At 43.5% G+C, this 16,313-nt stretch overlaps 1 protein-coding gene and 1 long non-coding RNA gene across 3 annotated transcripts in view; one reads left to right on the top strand and one right to left on the bottom strand.

The window, feature by feature from the left end:
• Window positions 1–16,313, top strand: part of LOC106994417 (uncharacterized) — a 216,520-nt gene that overhangs the window by 81,236 nt on the left and 118,971 nt on the right. The window lies entirely within an intron of this gene.
• LOC106994416 (uncharacterized) overlaps window positions 1–16,313 on the bottom strand; it is a 131,244-nt gene that overhangs the window by 15,801 nt on the left and 99,130 nt on the right. The window contains exon 1 of one of the 2 annotated variants that reach the window (XR_013408330.1): window positions 12,811–12,861. The exons of the other annotated variant lie outside the window; for it this stretch is intronic. This is a non-coding gene — a long non-coding RNA (uncharacterized LOC106994416). Of the gene's footprint in view, window positions 1–12,810; window positions 12,862–16,313 lie in introns of those variants that run through there. 2 annotated transcript variants of the gene reach the window in all.

Genomic DNA, 16,313 nt, shown 5'->3' with positions numbered 1-16,313 from the left:
CAAACCTCTGTCATTTCGTTATGACAGTTTGCAATTTCTTAAATTACTGCTAATCTTCCACTAGTTACATTTTAAATTGACGACTTCCCTTTTAAGGAAGCATACTAGACCCCTTGGTGAGACTTAGAAAGCACCCTCAAATTGCTAGCAATATGCTTGTGAATCATCTCTTGGGTGGCTTATTTCCTGGGATGATTTCTGCAGATGGCTAATTTTACCCATTTTATGTTGATTTCTGTTAGCGCTAACCCCTAAGCATGGCAATATCGGATTGTCCTGATTTTAGCTTATACATTTTTGTTGTTGCTATTCCTTAGCTTTCCCTTCTAAATTTTCATCTTTCTGGCATCTTCTGGAATTTAAAAGGAAGGTAATGGGGTAGAGTTGAATTCCATTTGGGATATATTGAGAATTTGATGTGTATTCCATATTGAGCTAATTAGAATAAAAATATATGAACTGTAGAGACTTGAAGGGGTCAATACATAATAGTTTTTTCTTTCCTTTCCTAGTTTTTGTCTTCCCCAAAGAGGAATTAAGACCTAGACATGGGGAAGATGGAGGTGAAAAGAAAAAGCTTTATTACTCTGTCCCAAGTGCTTAGAACAGTGCCTGGAACATAACAGGTACTTAATAAATATTTAGTGGATGAACAAATGCGTAAAAGCTTGATTGGGCCAGGCACACGGTGGCTCACGCCTGTAATCCCAGCACTTTGGGAGGCCGAGGTGGGTGGATCATTTGAGGTCAAGAGTTCAAGACCAGCCTGGCCAATGTGGTGAAACCCTATCTCTACTAAAAATACAAAAACTTAGCCAGGTGTGGTGGTGGGCACCTGGAATTCCAGCTACTCAGGAGGCTGAGGCAGGAGAATTGCTTGAACCTGGGATGCGGAGGTTGCAGTGAGCCAAGATCGCGCCACTGCACTCCAGCCCAGGTGACAGAGTGAAACTCCATCTTAAAAAAAAAAAAAAAAAAAAAAAAGCTGGATTAAAGAACACAGCTTAATGTAAAATCTAATTGACTTCCTAATAATTTACTCCAGAATTAAACTCACCCATCCCCTCCCGGGCAGACCTGGACAGCCCCAGACCTCATCTGTGCTGCTGAGAGAGCAGAGGAGAGCTCCCCTAGCAGGCAGCTAGGTTTCTTCCTCGCAATGGGAGGAGCAGTGAGAAGGTGGAGAGTGGCTGGGAACATTATTCTGAGGGGAACCCCCTCATGGAACAAGAGAGCGAGGGATGAATTCTCCTTTATAACAGTCCCAGATTTTGGCTCTTTTAAATCGTGGAAACGAGTTGTTGAATGTGTAATCAAACAGAAACTGCCCAACACTGGGGAATATAGGAAAAGACTTAAACAGATAAGTTTTTCTCTATTTTTTTTTTTTTTTTTTTTTTTGAGATGGAGTCTTGCTCTGTCGCCCAGGCTGGAGTGCAGTGGCGCAATTTCGGCTCACTGCAAGCTCCGCCTCCCAGGTTCACGTCATTCTCCTGCCTCAGCCTCCCGAGTAGCTGGGACTACAGGTGCCGCCACCACACCCGGCTAATTTTTTGTATCTTTAGTAGAGACGGGGTTTCACCGTGTGAGCCAGGATGGTCTCCATCTCCTGACCTTGTGATCTGCCTGCCTCGGCCTCCCAAAGTGCTGGGATTACAGGCGTGAGCCACCGCTCCCGGCTCTCCATTTTTTAAATTGTGGTAAAATACATGTAATATAAAATTCACCATCATCTTAACCATTCTTTTTTTTTTTTTTTTTTTTTTTTTTGAGACAGAGCCTGTCATTCAGGTTGGAGTGTGGTGGTGCGATCTCCACTCACTGCAATCTTCGCCTCCAGGGTTCAAATGGTTCTCCTGCCTCAGCCTCCCAAGTAGCTGGAATTACTGGCGTGCACCACCACGCCTGGCTAACTTTTTGTATTTTTATTAGAGACGGGGTTTCACCATGTTGGCCAGGCTGGTCTGGAACTCCTGGCCTCGAGTGATCCACCTGCCTTGGACTCCCAAAGTGCTGGGATTACAAGAGTGAGGCACTGCACCCAGCCACCATTCTTAAGTATATAGTTCAGGCCGGGCGCGGTGGCTCACGCCTGTAATCCCAGCACTTTGGGAGGCCGAGGCAGACGGATCACGAGGTCAGGAGATGGAGACCATCCTGGCTAACACGGTGAAATCCCATCTCTACTAAAAATATAGAAAAATTAGCCGGGCGTGGTGGCGGCGCCTGTAGGCCCACCTATTGGGGAGGCTGAGACAGGAGAATGGCCTGAACCCGGGAGGCGGAGCTTGCAGTGAGCTGAGATCGCGCCACTGCACTCCAGCCTGGGTGACAGAGCGAGACCCCATCTCAAAAAAAAAAAGTATATAGTACAGTGCTGTTAAGTACATTTATTTCGTTGTGCAACCATCACCACCATTCATCTCCAGAACTCTTTTCATACTGCACGTCTGAAACTATATACTCATTTGATAATAACTTCCTATTTCTCCCTGCCCCCACTCCCTGCAACCACCATCCTACTTTCTGTCTTTAAGAATTTAACTATGAGAGAAGGAGATTTTTAAAAATCAGCATTATCACAAATAAATGCTGGATTGGAAGACAAAGCTTAGATGTGCGGACACAATAAACTTCTTAGCTCTGAGTAACTCTTCAGAATTAAGTTCACTCTACTATGTCCCAACCACAGATTCCTCCCATCCCATCTACTTCTCCCACCCAGGCTGCTGGAAGCTTGGGTGGAGTTAGACCCCTCTCTGAGCAGGCACACCTTGAGGAGGTGTCCAGAAAGACCTGCCCCATCTCCAGGAGGATGTGACAACTCTTTATAGGAAGGAGGAAATGGGGTGGAGATGGGAGAGGCCAGGAGTCTTCCTCTGATGGAAAGCCCTTCATGGGATCATAAGGTCAAAGAATTTCAGAAAATGTGGAAAAACGGCCCAGAAATTTAATCTTCCTCTCACACTAATCACTGTCCAACCCCAAAACAGGAAATCCAAAGCTATGACAATTCGGGAGGACGATGGCAATTAGCTGGAGGTTATATCACTGTAGCGTCGAGTTTATCCACCTAAAATTAAAAATAAAAGAAACTGCCTTACAAGTTTATTACAGACAACTTTCATATATGTTTGCCTCTAAGTTGATTTTTTTTTTTTTTTTGGTATTACAGAAAGAGTGGGTAAAAATTCTACAATCACAGGCTAAACAGACTATTATCCCCAAGAAATCACTTTGCCAACCCAAAGTGAATCATTGGCCTGTGTAAGCTGCTGTCTAGATAAACGATGTTAAGACGTTTCCAAAAATCTGAGACAGAACTGGGAGAGGGAGAGGGGATGAGCCAAGTAGCTTTGTCTTTCACTATTAGAACTTGTAGGCGTTTCTTTCCTAACAATAATGGTTCCTGTTTTGTCTCAGAGTAACAGACATCCAAAATGCTTCCTAGTGCTTCTTTTCTCTCAAAGTTGTTCAAAATTTTGGTTGAAGCTGAAGCCAACAAAAGATGTACTAGTAAAGGGCACTTGGTGTGGTCCTACGAAGCAGAGAACATCAATGAGGCATTTTCACCACAAGAAGCATTGTCTCTGTTTTATTAAACATCCTGCTTCTATTACCAACACACTGAAAACAGCAGATAATGCAGGCATTTGGGTTTTGGTTAACTTGAAATGGCTGTGAATTATTTTTTCTGAACACCTTCTTAAAGATTTTTTATACTTGCATAAGTTAGAATTCAGGGATAGTATTAGGTTGGAAACCTGACTGACCAGCAGTTGGAGGACTGACTTTCCTGGGAAAATGCCAAATGCCTGAATCTCTCAGACATTCCACAGGTATTTCATCAGGTCTCCCCAGGGTTTGCTTCCCTCTTTGCAGAAGACTGCATTACATTCCACATTCCAAGAACCTTAAAAAGAATAGCCATGTTGTTCAAGCTGTGATGTAAAAAAAGTATTTTCCCTACAGGGAGAGCTGCTCTCATGAAATCCACTCTTGCAGGCCACCCATGGTTTCACAAAAAGATACTTTTGACAGGCGGCCCTGAAATATAGTTCTTATACTTATGATACATGATATTTTGTCTTAAAGCATGATATTTTGTCTTTAAACAGAAACCAGTGATTTACACCTTGAACACTAGCCTGGGACAATAAGAGTTCTTGCCCAAGACCTACTTTAGGAAGAACCAAGTCGAATTCACAGCTTCTGTGCTCTTAGGTGCAGGCTCTGTTCTCTTCCTTGACAATGATGCTCTGTGTGACTCTTTGTTCATTTCCCAGGATGGGGAGGAAAGAGACAGCACAATCAGATAGGGAAGTCCCCTCTGGGTGACCCTCCTCGCATCCAAAAAGCAGTGTCCCACTTCCCTCAGCTCCCTTATTCCCCTTGCCTTAGGGCCTGCCTGTTGCCCTTTGAGTCATTCTTAAGAAAACCATAGAAAGCTGCGAGGGAGCTGACCTGTTGGATCCCACCAGCAGATGCGTGTTGCTGCTATCAGCCTGAATTTCAGAAATCTCCAAGGCAAATCTTCTTGTTAGGCATTTTATTCTCTATTAAAGTACTGACACATTTTGTACAATTGCCCTTCTGAAAGAGGTTATTTCACCATTAATGGACTTTTTAAGCTGATCTGCAATTCAGCTAAATAAATAAGTGGTGAAGACACGCAGGCTCAAAACACATTACTCTTCACAGGAATTAAATTAGTGCTTTGAAAATTTCAGCTTTTAGGAGGGTGTTCTTTGCCCTTCTGTAGTCCACTAAGCAGGGACCAAGAATCATAAATAAATTGAAGTAATACATTGAGAACATTGTTTCAGTTGAAGATGTATTTTTTCCCTAGACTTGAAGGTATTCCTTCTTTTGCATATTGTTAAAAGTTTCCATTTAATATGAATATTACACTAAGGGTACCTATGTATTTGGGTCTGGGCTACTTTCTGTTAACCATTGCTGAGGTATGTGACCTTTAGCTATGGGAAGCTGGAATAGCACCAGACTCTCGGTAAAAAGAACAGCAAAACTTTGCTAGTTTACGTAGTTTCTGTGAATATCAGTTTCCTTATTTCTTTTTCTTTTTTTTTTTTTTTTTTTTGAGACAGGGTCTCGCTCTGTTGCCCAGGCTGGAGTGCAGTGGCGTGATCTCAGCTCACTGCAAGCTCCGCCTCCCAGCTTCACGCCATTCTCCTGCCTCAACCTCCCGAGTAGCTGGGACTACAGGTGCCCGCCACCACACCTGACTAATGTTTTGTATTTTTAGTAGAGACAGGATTTCATGTGTTAGCCAGGATGGTCTCGATTTCCTGACCTCGTGATCCGCCCACCTCGGCCTTGGCCTCCCAAAGTGCTGGGATTAGAGGTGTGAGCCATCACGCCTGGCAAATTTTGCCATATTATACTTTAAAGTTTCTTTTTTCCTAGTGATTGTGCTAGGGTTTATCATATACATCTTAACTTACAAAAATCACACTGGAATGACCGTGGTTTGGGTAGGGCTCTATTTCTCTTTTTCCCCTAACCATGCCCAGCTATTAAACACTAGTGACTGCTGATTTATTGCTCTATGGTTTTACTTTTTCTTTTTCTTATTTTTGAGAAGGAGTCTTGCTCTGTCGCCCAGGCTGGAGTGCAGTGGCACGATCTCGGCTCACTGCAAGCTCTGCCTCCCGGGTTCACGCCATTCTCCTGCCTCAGCCTCTTGAGTAGCTGGGACTACAGGCACCCGCCACCTCGCCCGGCTAATTTTTTTGTATTTTTAGTAGAGACGGGGTTTCACCGTGTAAGGCAGGATGGTCTTGACCTCCTGACCTCGTGATCCTCGCACCTCAGCCTCCCAATGTGCTGGAATTACAGGCATGAGCCACGGCGTCCGGCCTGCTCTATTGTTTTCAGTGATCCCCTGGGGGCATAAGAAGTTAGTCTGTATCTTGAATTTCCTCACAGTTGCCTCAACACAACCTCTACCGTTCTTGAAGTTAGGTTTAAACTTAGGTTTAAAGTTAGGTTTAAACACTTAGGTTTAAACTTCTTCATGCTCTGCTGCAGATTGGGAAGAGATTAGGAGTTATCCTTTTTATAATATGCTGCTTCTTCCAGGGAGAATCTCTAAGTCAGGGCTCTGGAACTGGGGTGGGAATAATGCAACCTCTAGCCGCCCTGCTGTAGCAGCCGAGTGCTTGCTGGACTGGGGATAGGGGAGGAATGGGGTAAGCAGCTGAGATTTTCTCAGCTTACTCCCTTAGCACACAGGACCACGGCCTCAAGAGGTGGAGCAGGGTTTTCAGGGCCCTAGTTTTTTCAGCAAGCTGTGTCTGAAGCCCCATCTGGGAATCAGGGCTGGGTAGACCAAGGGAGCCCCCACCTCTTGAGGACACTTGCCCAGGACCAAGCCTCATCAACAGGCAGCTAGGGGCAAGATGAGACAAGCCGATGTCCTCTTTCTGGGAAGAAAATCCACCACCGGGGAGCTGGCGGGAAAGAGAACCCTGTGTTCTTGGCCGCAGCGATGTGGAGTGGAGTTTCCCCATTACCGAGCAGGGAGGGGGAAGAGAGAATGGCCTTGGCGCAAATACCACAGACGCACCTTTTTTTGACCAAATTGTCATAGATTTCTCTTAAATAAATGTTCCTCTACTTGCTCTTTTTCTTCAGAACTTTTTCAGAGGCTTTAAATGGTTGTCTTTTTAATGGTATGCATTTGATAAATGTTAGTTAACTTCCCTGCACCTTTGTTTCCTCACAAAAGGCTGAAAGGATCTCTAAAGTCGCTTCTAGCTAACAATGGTTATTTTAGTGTTTCATAATCATTCACTGCCCTAGAAAGACTTCTTTGATCATACCCTGTTTTTTGTTTTGATGGACTTAGGGATCAGCGTTTTTTCTGTAGAGCAGGTGGAGTCACAGAACACTGTAACAGATGATGAGGAAGGAGGTTTAATACCTTCTCTTTCCCACAATTCAGAACCTTCACAGCCCTCTAAGTCTTTCTGTTTCACCCAGCTCCTCAGTGTATTTCCAAATAAATAATGATTCAGTGTTGCTCCTGGGCTTTCTCAGGAGCCATGCTGGTTGGTTATTTATTCATAATGGCAAATTCTGAAGAATCTTTATGAACCGTAATAGCTTTCCATAAGCATCTTTTGCCTACTCTGCTACTGTCAATCTCATTTACAACAGTACAATTAGCACAAGTCCTTCCTCGCCGTTCAGCGGTTTGTTGACATTATACCAATGTCTCAAAGTTATCCTTTTGTGCATTCGAGTTTCTGATACAATTTCCCTGTGCTCTGGTTTAGTGGTTTTAAGTCCTGGTCACACACTTGTCCTCATCTCTGCTCTCTGCATAACCACTGGATTAATCATTACGTGATCAGCCATGACTCTGAACGATAGAGCAGCACATGCCAAATTACCCGTGCTGTGTTCAGGGCTTCTCTGAGTTCCTACAAAGGACTTCAAAGTCTATAAGAGCCTAAACCGGGTAGCTGTATTACCTGTCTTACTTCCAGATCTAATAATTCACCAGATTTTTACCTCAGAATATCAGAAAGACTATCAGCGACCGTAGACCAGGAATCTTGCTTCCGACACAATTGCAATTTAAGGATCCATTATGACTGAAAATGAGGAAAGACGTAGAAAATAGAATATGTATAAGCACCTGATAGAGATATGGCCTCACAAAAAAAATCTGATTCAAAGAAAGAAAAAGGAGAGGAACAAGGGTCATATGAGAATAGAGAAAGAAAATACTACACCTGCTGAAAAGCTAACATTAAAAGCAAAAAACCTCCAACATTTTATAACAATTTCTAAAATATTGCAAAGCAATACTTCCTGCCAGATCAAAATGAAATCCCTGGTAATATATGCCCCATGATTGCTGATCTCCGTTTATGACATTTATCTTTATGAATTCAGAGTTCATAAGGGAGAAAGGCTAAAATACTATTGGCATTATCTCCCTCCTCTTCATGAAGAGAAATGTCAGTGTCATAATAAAGATGAGGTTATCTTTGATAGAAATACACTCCTCTCTATATTGTATTATGAAATTATAAATTTTAAGAAATCAGCCTAGTTTAAAAAATGTCCAAAAATATCTTCACTTTTATTAGTAGATAATAGAGTTATAGATATTCAAAATTATTCCTATTTGGTTTTGGAAAATGAATTTTGGACTGCAGGATGAATTTGTGTACATTTGCTATTTAGGGAATTCGTATTGAGTGAGATGCTGAGGCCCTTGTGAAGATCTACTCAGGAGAAATTCATAAAGTCTCCCTATTTTCCCTCTGGTTCTCTGATCAGCTCCAGTATGCAATTAATTCCATATTTGCAAAAGTTGCCATCACCTTTCAGTCTTAGGCAAACCACATTTGCCTTTCTAAACTCGCTCGTCTGTCAAGCTCTCAGCTTCCCTGGGGTTAGAAGAGATAAATAAGTGTTTTTTTTGTTTTGTCTTGAAAAGACTTTCTGGTCGGGAGTAAGAACCTGGAATATCTTTCCTTCTAGGTTCTGCAGGCTGCATATGTAATCAGGGAAGGTGACAAGGCAATAAGAGAGTTCAAAAAACGGGGCCACTGGGAGACAGCTTCATGCTTTTCTAGGGGTGAACAGTGGATCACTGCTCGCAGAACTGGTTTGTAACATTTGCTAGATTGCTATTATGTATACATTCAAATCCACATTTCTGGTTATATGTCCATTTCTGCATATCATAGGGTTTATGCCATTTCCAGTGATAGGAAAGATCCTAAGGACAAGAGAAAGAAACAGATGGATAAAGACACACATGACTGCATGAAATGGCAGCATCCTTCACATGGGGGCCGACTTTCTAGAGGCACTCTGACTTCAGCTAGCTGAATCCCTTACCACTCATTAATGACCAAAATCAAAGATACTTCCCAGATGTTTGAGACCCATTCAGAATTAATACATAAATCCAAAGTCAGTATGTGAAGGAAACACTCTACTATTCTGTGGAAAGCTAAGTATTGTTATGATTTCAAAACAATGAGAGTACCAGTTTGGTTTTCCTACTGATGGGCATCTTACCATATTTTTCCAGGCTATTTCCCCCAAGCATATGCTTTTCATTTGCATCAGAAGTTCTCTCATTGACATGATCATGTCCAGTGTTGACTCCAGCTGGTTTTAAACAACGAACCCACTGACTAACTGCAGGAATAACGTTTCACTCAGGCAGAATGACGATTTCCTTTTTCTTTTCCCTTTGCTTTTGTGACTTAAGGAGGGAAACAGTGATATACAGCTTGTGTTCCCAGTGATGTGAAATTGAAGCACATAACAGAGAGAAGCTAGGTATAACAACGGAGACAAAGGGTTTGTAAAGCATAAAGGGATCAAAGGAAAATGTCAGTGAAAAATAGATTGAAAATGAAAAGAGAGAAGTGGGCAGAAGAGGCTATAAAGGAGAGAGGAGCACCCTATCTCTAGTAGAGGAGGGTGGAACGTGGGGTCAGAGGGTGGTACGCTGAGGACATAGAGCCATCTAAGAGAGGCTGAGGGTAACAAGCCGTTATTTTATTTTATTTTATTTTATTTTTTTGAGACGGAGTCTCACTCTGTCGCCCAGGCTGGAGTGCAGTGGCCGGATCTCAGCTCACTGCAGCTCCGCCTCCCGGGTCTACGCCATTCTCCTGCCTCAGCCTCCCGAGTAGTTGGGGACTACAGGCGCCCGCCACCTCGCCCGGCTAGTTTTTTGTATTTTTTAGTAGAGACGGGGTTTCACCATGTTAGCCAGGCTGGTCTCGATCTCCTGACCTCGTGATCCGCCCGTCTCGGCCTCCCAAAGTGCTGGGATTACAGGCTTGAGCCACCGCGCCCGGCCGTTATTTTATTTTAATAGTCCATTGAACAAATCGTTCATTGAATTTGACTTGCCAAATGAACACCATATATCATATTGTAATGAGGAAGAAAATGAATGTATTCAAACAAGACTGGACCCACAAGATGAAGGAGGAAATACTTAAGATTGTGAAGATCTAGATCGCTCAGAAAAATGGAGCATGAATCAGTATTTTCTGACTGTCACTTTCAGAACTTGTCCACATGAAGTCAAGATGGTAAACGTCTTATCTCATAAAAAATGCAGGGAAGTGATTTACCATCTTCAGTTGCTGAGGACAGATGGTCATATATCATACACAGCAGGCATTATCAGGAGATAAAGTAAGCAGTACCTTACATAGCTCAGTTTGAGGAATATTACAGGACACCTTATTTCAAAATACCCACTTACTTAAAGTCATTCCATTCTTAAAGCTTTGCTACTCTGGTTCGTGATGTGTTTTCCTTTGATGTTAGCACGGATTGATTGACAGTGTATTACAATAAAGTACTATGCAGCAGAGAAGGGAAGGGTGAAGGGAAAATGGGAGGAATCCACTTAGAAAAGTACAGAGTTTCCTAGGACTGAGGAAGGGTTCCAGGTGTTAAATATTTTCCTTCCTTTTTTTAACCTGAATAGATCGTTGTCACTTTCCTTCTCCTAATGAATATTTTATAGGAAAACCATTATGTTCAAGATTCTCGGCCGGGCGTGGTAGTTCACGCCTGTAATCCCAGCACTTTGGGAGGCAGAGGCGAGTGGATCATGAAGTCGGGAGTTTCAGACCAGCCTGACCAAGATGGTGAAACTCTGTCTCTACTAAAAATTTAAAAAAAATAAAATAAAATAAAAAATAGCCAGGTGTGGTGGTGGGCACCTGTAATCCCAGCTACTCTGGAGGCTAAGGCAGAGAATGGCTTGAACCCAAGAGGCGGAGGTTGCAGTGAGCCAAGATGGCACCACTGCACTCCAGCCTGGGAGACAGAGTGAGATTCCGTCTAAAAAAAAAAAAATTCTCAACCAGGGCCAGGGCCATTCCCTGCGCACTCCTCCCCACCCCCAACTGATCACACAGACACAGACACAGGGTACATTTGACAATGCCTGAAACATTTTTGGTTGTCATACTGGGAAGGCAGTGCTACTGGCATCAGGTGTGCAGACAGCAGAGAAGCTGCTCAATATCCAATAATGCAGGGGACAGCCCTCAAAAGGAAGGATGATCCAGCCTAAACTGTCAAAAGTGCTAGGGTTGAGAAACCCTGGCCTCCTAATACAGTTGTGTAAATGAAAGACAAATAGCTCCAGTCACATTCGCATGATCATCCATTCACTCATTCGCAAACATTTAGTGAATTTCCCCTATTTTCCAGTGTGGTAGGTACTAAGATGCAAAGATAAGATACACACAATCCCTGCCTTTAAGAATGTGCCACTTTCAACAAGAATGACACCATCTCTGATACGAACATTCAGAGCAAAGCCAGATGATTCCCAGATGTGCGATCAGGGGGCACCAAGAAATGGTAGCATTTAAATAGACCGGTATTAATCACATCGAGGAGTGGGGAGCACTGAGGAGGGGGTTAAGGTAAGGTCCAGCCAGGAAAGAGAAACCGGAGGGGCAATTCATTATGCAGAACCAGGGGCAAACCCATGGTACAGGATCAGAGCAAACAGTCTGGAGTGGAAAGGATGAGAGGTTACATTGGAAGGGCAAATGAAGCCAGATTGCATGATGTCAAAAAGCCAGGCTAAGAAAGTTTTGTTGCTGTTTGACTCCTTTTTTGTTTTTTACTACGTGTTATAGCAAAGGGAATCCATGAAAGGTTTTTTGGACAGAAAATATCATGATCAGAGACATGAAGTTGAAACACTTTCCAGGCAGAAGTGTGTGAGTGGTGGCCCCCACTGCTTCCTGAACAGGCTGCCTGGAGAAAGAGAAGGAGCACCCACTCCATAAGGCCAAGCTGCCTTTTGCAGACACTGATCTTGCTGCTTATCTCCTATTTCCTTCCTTTCCTCGCTGTTAGGATTTCATCTTTGTTACTGGTTTTTGAGCTGTGACTCTAGGACTTCTTAATGACAATTAATTTTGATCCTCACATCTTAGTATCAGAACCACCTGGGGAGGGTGGGGCTAGGGAGACAGGATTGAGGGGCTACCAAGGGTGACGAATATGTTCATTGTCTTGACTGTGGTGATGGTTTACGGTGTGGGCGTGTGGTAAAACTTCCAAATTGTGTGTTTTAAATAGGTGCAATTTATGTCAAGTATACTACAACAAAGTTGTTCAGGAAAACAAACAAACAAAAAAAAGAACCACCTCTAAGGCTTTTTATAACGTAGTGTTTCTGATTATGCAAATTTGGGGTGAGGCTTGAGATTTTGCATTTCTAACACACGTTGGGAAGCATTGCTCTATGCTGACCTGGATAAGCCATTTCCCTTCCTCTTCTGCTTGGTTTCCGGATTTCCCTGTCAAGATTCCTCTTGACGGGGTCTTGGGCACATGCCGACCTTACCTCGTCAACCACTATTCATCTCTGATCAGTGCGGTCTGCCTTCTCCCTTCTCCCACTCTAACGAAATTGCTCCTTCAAGGATCGTATATGATACTGATCATCAGCATTTGTACAGTACTTAGGCGCCAACTTTGTTCTAAATACTTCACATGTATTTTAACTCATGAATCCTCCTAACAGACCATGAGATAGAGACCATTGTAACCTCAGTGCTGGCTGCGGAGTCTTATTCTTAACCACTACTTGTCTTATTTGCCTATCAATGGCCTCTTTTTATTTGACCACTGAGAATGGAGAAAAAGAGCAAAGCCTGACGTTCCAAAACGGGCCTGGCGCTCACAGCTAGTGTTGGGAATAGCACTCAAAATCCTAGGCAGACTGAACACTCAAACAAAGGATTCTTAGCAAAGCAATTTTACCTCTATGCAGAGGGGTGCTTCTCCTTGGCCAGTCGTCATGAAAGCACACCTGAACAAAGGGTCATGGAGCCTTTATTCCTGATGTAAGTCCTGCCCCTGTACCCTCTCCCCATTGGCTGGGGTTGGGTTGCACAATCTGAACTAATCCTGGTTGGCTAGACATTTGAACTTTTTTTAGATAAGGTGGGCACCTAAGGGAGAGAGGGAAAAGGAAAAGGGGAAGGGGTGTCTGCAATGAGCTAGAGAGCTAGTCTCCTTCCAAATAAGGAAAGGAATGTGAGCTGGTACCGATAAGCCTGGTACTGTGGCTTATAACAAAGGCAGAAAAGAGAAAAAGAGGAAAAGGGGTGGAGTGGGGAGGGGGATTACTGTGAATTGAAGAATAAAGGATTGGTCAGGCTATTTGAAGAGAAACTTCATCATATCCCACAGCTAAGATGTGTTAATTTCCTATTAGACGTAAACAACTTTGCAGAATACCAGCTTCAAACAAGCTTACCCTGAGACTGTGGTAAAATGAGTCAAAGCAAGGCCAATTTGTCATTTTGTCTAAGAACAGATAAAAGTAAGGTCACTGTGTCACCCACAAAATACCAAACACCCCTCTCCCAGCCAAAATGACTGACTGCTACTTTACCAATTACAATTTTATCCTCTTTCTAACTCCCTCTCTATGCATAAGATTTATTGAGACACCCAATCATAGAATTGTTGTACTCCTGAAAGTACCCAATTCGGAGTATGCCCCTGCTTCCTCAGACACCCTCTAAATCACCCAACCAAAACCCAGATCTTTTTTTTTTTAAGATGGAGTCTTGCTGTGTCGCCCAGGCTGGAGTACAGTGGCGTGATCTAGGCTTACTGCGAGCTCCGCCTCCCAGCTTCACGCCATTCTCCTGCCTCAGCCTCCCAAGTAGCTGGGACTACAGGTGCCCGCCACCACACCCGGCTAATGTTTTGTATTTTTAGTAGAGACGGGGTTTCACCGTGTTCCCCAGGATGGTCTTGATCTCCTGACCTCGTGATCTGCCCGCCTTGGCCTCCCAAAGTGCTGGGATTACAGGCGTCAGCCACCGCGCCCAGCCAGTCCAGATCTTATAATAGGTTGTCACACACCTTACTGAGACACGCCATAATTATGCTGGTGTGTGTCTTCCCTGCCTGCAACAAGAGATAAGCCCAACTTGTTCAACTCCAAGTGTCTTCCTGGTAGCCTTTGTCTGGAGGGCACTGCCACCTCTGCGCCACATACAACTTTCCACTCCTTGAAATCCTCTTCTTCCTTGGCCTGCAGACATCATTCTCTCCTGATTCTCCTCCTATTCTTTTTTGACAACTTCCAGTGATTTCTACTTCCTGGTATTCAGGTCCTTGTGTAATCCCTTCCCCTTGAGTGTGGGCTAGTAGTGAATTGCTTCAAATGAACAGAATACACTGAAAACAATAGAATGTCCCTTCTGAGAGTAGGTTGCAAAAAGACTGGCTTCTGTCTTACTTGCCGTCTCTTGCTTTCTTACCTGCACACTCTTGGGGGAGCCAGGTGCCATATTGTGAGCTTCTATATGGAGAAGCCCATAGTGTCAAGGAACCCAGGTAGCCTCCCAGCTACAGCCAGTGAGGAACTAAGGCCATCGGTCCAAGCCTTGGAAGAACTGAATCCTACCAACCACCATTTGAGTTATGTTGAACTGGATCTTCCCTTCATCAAGCCTTGAGAGAACGGTGACCCTGGCTGAAACTTTAATTGCAGCCTTGGGAGAGACTTTGAAGAGAGACATCCAGCTTACCTGTGCTGGATTCCTAACCCACAGAAACTTAAGATAGTAACTTTTTGTGATTTCGAGTCTCTAAATCTTGGGATAATTTGTTATGCAGCCATAGATAACAATTACAGATCTCCATAATAGAATGATAATTTTTTTCCACAGCATAGATTTAGCTGGATCACTGACATAAACTCTTTCACAGTTGACCACTGCCTCTAGGGTAAAGGCTGACCTGACCCGTGATATATATCCTTTGCTTTAGTCCCAGTAAACTGCTTATAGGGCTCAAAACATGCCAAGTGCACTGTCTCTGTGACTTTGACTTCACTGTTGACTTTCCCTGGATGTAAGTCTTCCCAAGAGCTCCCACACTAGAATTAACTGCTCTTCCTCTGGGGTTCCAAAGCTCAAAGTTATGGAGGCAGGAAAGGTAGAGAAAACACACAGAAATGAGGAAATAAAGAAAAATACATTTAATAACACAAGAGACAGCGGCTAGAAGAATGATGGCAGAAATTCATTGGCTCCAAAAAGAAGGGACAGTGCACAGCAGCGAAGGGCGGGCTTGCCCACGAAGGGGATGGAAGACGTCCTTTGTGAGAGAGTCAGTCTGATCCTTAGGTTGGGAGTTACATTTGTAGCTGAGGGGAATGATGGTGGAAGCCTTAGGTGAAAGAATGCGGTTGCTGTTTTCACCCAATCATCATAAAAAGCCCGAGGCACAGGCAGATGCTTGGAGCCCTGCTCCCGTGTGGGCGCCCATCATGCAATAGCCTCTGGGTACATTTACCAATATTATTTTTAGATGTCATTTTTGGCTCTCAGAACGTTTGGCTATCAGAGTTACTTTACTCTCTACCCTTAAATTAGGTTTCTTCCCTGCGGATGTCGGGGGTTCTAGGATGAAACCGTATCAACTGTGCTCAAAATTGTTATTAAATTTCCTTTTCAGAATGTTGTTTTTATTTTTCCTGGGTGGGGCGGCCATTTGGTGTAAAGAAATGAATAAGGGAAAAACCTTTGCTAAAGGTAGCAACTGTGAGAAATATTTAACGGTATGCAAATTCAGCAGGCAGCTCCCCCACTGAAAGAGAAGGGAGGGGGTTTATTCTACCCTTAAAAAAACGAAATGCATTAAAATGCAGTCATTAACTGGTGGAGTATTCTAGAATTGGCAGTTACCTACTGAGATTTTGGGTTAAGTTTCTCTGGGGGTATAACAAAATGGTACATCCTCATGGGAAGCAAGAAGAGAGGAGGACTTGGAGCAGTGGAGCACAGATCTTAGCAGAGTGGAAAGAAAGGAAGAGAAACGCCTTCCCGGCATCATTCTCATGGAAGATGGGGAAAAGCTGCCTGTGGCAGAAACAGGGAGAGCAGTTCCACCTGCCAGGGTTAGCCAGCGGCCAAGTGTTACTCATTTACTCTGCAAGAGTTTTGATGTTAGCCCCGGCAGGTTTGAAAGAAGCATTCTAAGCCCTGTTTAGGATGTGGGTCGTTAATGACAGTGACAATACATTTAAAGGGAATAAGACAGCCACGTATCTGGCTTTCACCGAACCACAGAGTTTTAGGACCCAGAATAGGCCTGAGCGCTGATAATATTTCTGTCTTTGATCATCAAAGGTCATAAAGAGGCTTTTTAATATGATAAGGCATGCCAATATTTTATATGGTTTATGAATTTCTTGAACTAATGTATATGAACACAGTGTTGTCATTTTTGCTTTTATTTCT

This window comes from Macaca mulatta, chromosome 18, assembly GCF_049350105.2.
Source record: "Macaca mulatta isolate MMU2019108-1 chromosome 18, T2T-MMU8v2.0, whole genome shotgun sequence".
In the NCBI taxonomy this organism is placed as follows: Eukaryota; Metazoa; Chordata; class Mammalia; order Primates; family Cercopithecidae; genus Macaca; species Macaca mulatta.
Note: the sequence above shows the minus strand (reverse complement) of the source record. Positions and strands in the feature narration are given on the sequence as shown.